The 7,345-nt window shown below is 38.4% G+C and overlaps 1 non-coding gene across 1 annotated transcript; it reads left to right on the forward strand.

The window, feature by feature from the left end:
• The first annotated feature begins 660 nt into the window (after window positions 1–660).
• On the forward strand, window positions 661–792 carry LOC128119534 (small nucleolar RNA SNORA76). The gene has a single exon (XR_008221564.1). It is a non-coding gene; the product is annotated as a small nucleolar RNA SNORA76 (small nucleolar RNA).
• Window positions 793–7,345: the final 6,553 nt, after the last annotated feature.

Consider the following 7,345-nt stretch of genomic DNA (forward strand, 5'->3'; position numbering starts at 1 on the left):
CAAATTTTTCAAAAGCTATTTTGCAAGACAAACCTGAGAAAATAGTTCTCTTCTGGAAGCAGAAACAAACAGGACAGCATCAGAGCTCATAGGAGGGATGCATTGCACTGTATTATTGTGTAGAACACTGAGTCCAGGGAAATAGATTTTATTGTTTGTATATAAATATATACCTGCGTGTATAACTTTTGATATATTACATAAAAAATCATTCAATATATGTTTCAGTTGAAAAGGAAGAAAAATGATGAAAAACATGAGACTGTGATATGACTGGACATGGATAAATATATAAGTGAGGTGAGAAAAGTGAAAAGTTCAATACTAGACTGTGCTTGTAATTTCAAAGAAAGATGGGACTACATTTCTAAAGGAACAAACTATTTCCAGAAGCTTGACTACACAAAGAACCGGCAAATTTAATGGTACCAATGGTAGATAGACTAATATTAGATGATAACATGTGAGTATAGCTAATTTAAGATAAATAAGCTGTCAGAGAGAGAGAGAGAGAGAGAGAGAGAGAGAGAGAGAGAGAGAGAGACAGAGAGAGAGAGAGAGACAGAGACAGAGAGACAGAGAGACAGAGAATCAAGAGACAGGTGGTTGCTGTACTTCAGTCTCAGGAGAGAGAGTAGGATTCAGTATTAAAATGTCGATGTACTGCCTTTGAACTCTTGGGACCCCTCTTTGTGGGACTGGAGGCTAAGCTGTTGCACTATAGCAGTTTCTAGTCTATAACTGGGACTGTCTGTCCAGCTCAGGCAGCCCTTTTAACCCCTAGCTACAGGGCGGAAAAAAATGTCCCTGAAAGGACAAAAGTAAACGTAGTGCAACCTTGTTGTTGAATAATCTTTTTGTATACTGTGAAGATGGGTCTTTGCCAAGGCACATTCTGATTGGTTTAATAAAGAGCTAAATGGCCAATAGCTAGACAGGAAGAGGTTAGGTGTAACTTCTGGCAGAGAGAGAAGGAGAGGAGATGAATCTAGGCATGGTAGCGATGTTAGAGGACAAGGAGCAGAAACAGAAGATGCAAGATAAAAAGACATGAGCCAAAACATAGATTAATATAAATGAGTTAATTTAAGTTATAAGGGCTAGTGGGACAAGCCTAAGCTATAGGCTGAGCTTTCATAATCAATACTAAGTCTCCATGTTTTTGTTTTTTTTTGTGAGCTGGAGGCCCAAAGAAAACTCTGTCTACACATGGCACGCATTGTCTGGCCATATATAATATATGGCCTGAGAAAGCTTAAAATAAGTTCAGAACACAGAGTCAACTGCTGCTTCTTGGTGACCCCAGACTCTCTGGTAGGCATAGCAGTATACAGAAATGCAGCTACCAGTCATTGCCTGCAGGCTAGAGCTCCATGTAATAAGTTAAGCCACAACAGTGGCTGACATAGCAGTCTAAGATTTGTCTTCCATGATCAGAGAAAACTGCAGATGCTTAGTAAAGCCAGGCTCACTTGCATAAAACCTCTAAAAAGGTGCAATATGTTTAAAAAATGTGTGTAGGCTTTAAAAATAAAGGAAAATGGGTATAGACAGTCATAGAAAAATAGTTTATAAATAATAAGATATAGTCTTTAAAGAGAATAAAATAATATAAAATGGACATGCCACATAAAGATAGAAAACACACAGAAAGTCTGGATCATATATGGTGTTCTGTTGACTTTGAATTTTTTATTGCTGATGAGTGAATGACAGCTGCTGAGAGACATGGGATTGTAAGAGGAACTGCTGAATTAAACCAGCCTAGATACTTTATGAATGCCTTAACTTTAAAATGGAAGCCATAAATGTATTGGTTTGGGAAAGAGTTTACGTTTTTGTTTCCACAGAAAATGAAAGGCTGTGGATTCCTTCAAGGTTGATAGAGACCAGGTTTAAATTTTGGCTACAGTCATAAAGAAATAAATGCAAATGGACTGGACATTGTAAATTCAATTCTTACCTGATAATTGTTCTTATTGTATATAGATTTACTGTGTTAGAGTTAAAAACTTTTTTCTATTTAGACAAAAAAGAGGAAATGTTGTAAAATAATCTTTTTGTTCACTATGAATAGGTGCCTTTGCCAAGGCACCTTCTGGTTGGCTTAATAAGGAGCTCAATGGCCAATAGCTAGGCAGGAAGAGGTTAAGTGGGACTTCCAGGCAGACAGAGGAGAGGAGATGAATCTAGGCATGGGAGAGACACCACAGCACATGGTAAGGAAACAGGAGGTGCAAGATGGAAGAGAGGTAAAAAGCCACGTGTCAAAATGTAGATTAATATATATGGGTTAATTTAAGAGCTAGTTATGAGAGTTAGTTAGACAAGCCTAAGATATAGACCAAGCTTTCATGATTAATAGGTCTCCATTTCAGTTTTTGTGAGCTGGTGGCCCCCTAAAAATAATCCTCCTACATTACCTTAAACTTCCATGAGATAAAGCATAGAAAAAAGGGGGAAACATCACTTTTATTAATAGCCAAAACTGAGTAATAGGAAAGCACTGAGGCACTTTGAAGGAAAAAGGGATAAAAACTGCACAAAGCCTATGCATGTGTGTCTGAAGGAGAATGGCATCCACTTCCCTATTGATTGGTAGATGCTGCAAAATCCTTCGTTGACTGCTGTAATGAGCTCTGAGTTGTATTGATAACTTTTGTTTTATCTCCCCAACCTGAATCCTTTTTCTCTTAGTGTCTTAGCCATTGTCACTTAAAAAAGAGAGAGAGAGAAAAGAAAAACAAGAACTAGAACTCTATTATGTCTAGTTCCTTAGAAATGCCACAACCCACAGGCAAGGCTTTGCGGTTACCTCTATTGATTTAAAGACACTTTTATTTATCAGTTTCCCAGAACATTTTCAAAGCTGTCTACAGGGGTCGCAATACCTTATCGACAGCTTAGCTTGCCAAATGTGATAATTTTGTGTCTAAATTACTGGAAGTAACAATTTTTATCCAGTTTCTAATGAGAAATTATATGAGTTTTTAAACTGTATATTGGATGAAAATAATGTTGGGCAAGGGTGATTACATTTGCTTACACAACACCCTCCCTCACTGCTGTTGACAGTTGTGTTGACCTGAGTGACTGTGAATTTGTCATACACTTTTGCCTTCATTGTGAAACACTCACCATGGATGAAACCTTATGAAAATACTTGTTCCTCTCAATGAGGGGAAAGGACTCATGTTTCTTCAAATAGACCTTGGGTTTTGAAGCAGCAGTGAGGATAGCAGATACATGTCTACCACTTGGGGGTTATGTGCAAATAGTGTGGTATTGCTGAAAAACATAGGAGTATTAATTCTTGGATATCTGAGTTCACATCTCATCCATATGCTTGTCTGTCTTTAAACTTTCCATTGCTCATTTTCTTCACTGGTAAGTTGCAAATAATACTACTGAACATTTTGGGAATATTAAATTATATATATATATATGTATAATATATAATATATGGATATATTATCTATGTATACATTTATAGTTAGCACCATGGCACTATCATCACAATAGTCAACAGCACAGCTATGTGTTGCATCATGATTTCTCATTCAAGTACAAACCAAATACTTACCGTAAGTCCTATAGAACTACTACGGGGGGTAAAAATTCCATTTCCCATCAATCCTACTATCATATGCGATGCGGCACTCACTTGCTTGTGGCTGTGTTGGTGTAATGAACTTCTTACACTGTCAGTGGCATAAAAATAATGTAAACATATCCGATAATGATAAAAATGGCTGTCTGACTGGTTTATGTATTTGTTATGCAAGACTTTGTTACTTCTACTTACAGAAAAATACCACAGTGAACCTCCATGTTGTGTTATCCTGTGAGCTTATACCTCTTGTGTTTCCTACATTGCTTGGTCACCCCAGGTCACTCTGACTAATGAACTGAATCATCTAGGTTTGTGTAAACACACATTATGATATCCAGAACATGATGAGATACATCGAAGATGCATTCCTTAGAACATGTATGCATTGTTAAGTGAGCCAGGATGGCCCCCAAAGTCTACCACTGTTATTACTCCTAAGAAATTGCGTATAAAATAGCAGAGGCCCTAGCCTAAAACATAGAGGGGCAAACAATCTCTGTGAACATATCACATGTAAGAAGAATTTATTACTGAGAGCTGTTTGTAAAAGAATTGACATTTTTCTTCTGGGCATTTGATTCTTTAATAATAAAATAATATAGAACAAAAAGTAACTCATCAGAATACACATACAAACATACAGGTGAAAAACAACTCAAGATGTATCACAAGAAACATATATAGATGCAGAGATCCACTCATTTGCATACTTAGGAATCCCATATAAACACAGAACAGGAAACTATAATATATATACAAAGGACCTGTATGGTAAAGAGAAAGAGAGATGCAGAGAGACACAGAGAAAGATGAGAGACAGAGAGATGGCATTTATATAATTTTTAAAAGCCCTTATTGTAAGACAAGGTACCTCTAAAAATGCCATTGATTTCTTTTCCTGTTGACCATCTACTGCTGGGCATGTGGCCTGTATTTAAGAGTAGTTTATTCAATGACATCATTAAATTTGTAGGCAAATGGATGGAGCTTGAAGAAATTATCCTGAGTGAGATAACCCAGTCCCAGAACGACAAACATGGTATGCACTTACTCATAAGTGGATATTAGATGTAAAGTCAAAGATAACTATGCTACAATCCACAGATCCAGAGAGGCTAAGTAACAAGGAGGGCTTGAGTGGGAACACAAGGATCTCCCTGGGGAGGCCGGATAGAATAGCTTTTACTGGTGGACTGGGAGTGGGAGGGATGGGGAACAGGAGGGGTCAAGTTGAGAGAGTGAGTAAATATTGAACAAAAGTACTAGAACTGTGTGTGTGTGTGTGGGGGGGCATTTCTGGGCAAAGGAGAAACCTAGTGCAAGGAACACTCCATGGAATCTATGAGAGTAACCTTAGCAAAGACTCCGAATAATGAGGACATGGAGCCTGAACTGGCCATCTTCTGTAACCAGGCAGGGTCTAAAGTGGAGTGATTAGGACACCAACCCAGCCTCAAAAACTTCAACCTACAGTATGTTCTTCCTGCAGAGTATTCTGGGACAGGAAACTTAGAAGAATCCTCATCAAAGAGACAAGAAAGACTTCATCTAGCAACTGATGGAAGCAGATGCAGAGTCCCACAGCCAAACATTAGGTGGAGCTCAGGCCCCAGTGGATGAAGGGAAGAAAGGATCTGAGGAGCCAGAGGGGTCAGGGTCACTATGAGAACAAGGCTCACAGAATCAAGTGACCAGGACTCATGAGGACTCACAGAGATCAGAGATCCTGTAGGGGTCTAATTGAGGTCCTATGCATATGTTATGATTAAGTAGCTTGGTGCTCTTGTGGGATTCCTAACAGTGGGAGCATTGGCAGTTGCTGGCTCTTTTGACTACTTATGAGGCCCTTTTCCTCCTACTGGGTCATCTCGCCAGGCTTGATGTAATAGTGTGGTCTTATAGTACCATATTATGCCTTGTTTGGTTGATGTCCCTAGATGTCTGCTTTTTTTCTGAGGGGAGATGAAGGAAGAAGGGAGGGTAGATTGGTGGTGGGGAGAGACTAGAGGGTGGGGGAGGGGAAATAGAGGAAACTATGTTAGAGATGTAATATATGAGAAAATTAAAAAAAGTAGTTTGTTTCCCTATTGAGACTCCCTTGAAGAAAACTAAGTTTTTACTTGCAAATGGTTATCAATTTAATATAGTTTCTGGGTTAGAGATGGGGGCATGTGTCCTCTTCTCCTTTCAGCTGGGACCCAATCTGGGGCAGACCTGTGCAGGCCCTGTATATGCTGTCTCAGTCTCTGTGTTGATTTTATAAGTCTAAATTGGTCATCAACTAGTATACTTTTCATTCATTGATTGACTTTATGCAAGATTACATCTAAACCTCATCCTTGTCCTCTAACATGTTGAAATGTTTTTGACAAATAATGATTGCTTAACACTCTGAAGAGAAAATTTAAATTTGAGAGAAATGAGACCTTTTCTGATTCTGAGTGAAGATGTCTAGAAAGAAGTCACACTGGTGCCCATCCAGCAGAAAGTACAGTCCTGTCACTGGGACGGGGTTGAGGGAGGTCTTGTCTTGCTGGACAAGTCTTTCCCTACTCTGGAAAGAGCAGATTATTTGGAGGCAGGCAAAGTAATTCTCCTTCTTTTAAACTATTTTATAGAATCACATAAAACGGGAGTGTCAAAATTTAACAATTCTGCTACATACAACAATAAATCACTTTGATTTCTTTTTTTTTTTTGTATTCTGTAGTCTATCCTAATATCTCCTAGTAGGGAATATTTGCAAAAATGAGGTGTGTTAATAATCAGTGGCCATTTTTCTGCTGAAATTATTTTTCTAAGTAATTGATATGTAGCTATAAGCCTGATAGGCACAGATCTGTGGAGATCAATGAAAGTGGCCAAATTCAGAGCTTACCTGTCTAAAGTTACGATCAGAAGATTTCAAAATAGGTTTGTCCTCACACTTCAGTTATTATGGGGCATGACTGACATATGCCTTTGTACATTACTATATTGTTGTTTGTTTTCTCTCTTTTCGGGGGAGAGGCTGCCGCCCAGCTCTCAAATAAATCACAGATGGGGAACATTCTTAACTATCAATACCTGGCCTTAGCTTGGCTTATTTCTAGTCAGCTTTTCTTACCTTAAATTTTCCTGTCTACCTTTTGCCACTGTGCCTTTCTCATTCTCTTAATTCTGTCAGTCTTACTCTTACTTCATGGCTTGCTGTGTGTGTAGCTGGGTGGCTGGCCCCTAGAGTCCTCCTCTTTCTCTAGCTACTTCTTTCTTCACTCCTCCATCTCTCTTCTTCTTCCTCCTCCCAGATTTCTCCTTCTATACATTCTCTCTGCCTGCCAGCCCCGCCTACCCTTTCTCCTGCCTTGCTATTGGCCGTCCAGTTCTTTATTAGACCATCAGGTGTTTTAACAGGCACAGTAACACAGCTTCACAGAGTTAAACAAACACAACATAAACAAAAGTAACACACTTTAAAATAATATTCTACAACACAACTGGAAATCTGTGCTAGAGGTTACTTCATCATTATTCATGGCTGAATTGTACTTGTTTTCATTGCATATTATTAATAACAATCATAAACATTACAGAAAATAGCTCTTAGTTCACTTTGGATTTAGCCCTTTAAGCTAAAAATATTCAAGAATTTTATAATCATTTTTCAAACAACCTGATTCTTGTCTTCAGCTACATATCTATTAACTGGATTTGTGTTTTTGCAAATCGGTGGTACGTTTTGCACCTGTCATA

The sequence above is a fragment of the Peromyscus californicus genome, unplaced genomic scaffold (genome assembly GCF_007827085.1).
Source record: "Peromyscus californicus insignis strain IS unplaced genomic scaffold, ASM782708v3 Scaffold_23__1_contigs__length_62951481, whole genome shotgun sequence".
Taxonomy (NCBI): Eukaryota; Metazoa; Chordata; class Mammalia; order Rodentia; family Cricetidae; genus Peromyscus; species Peromyscus californicus.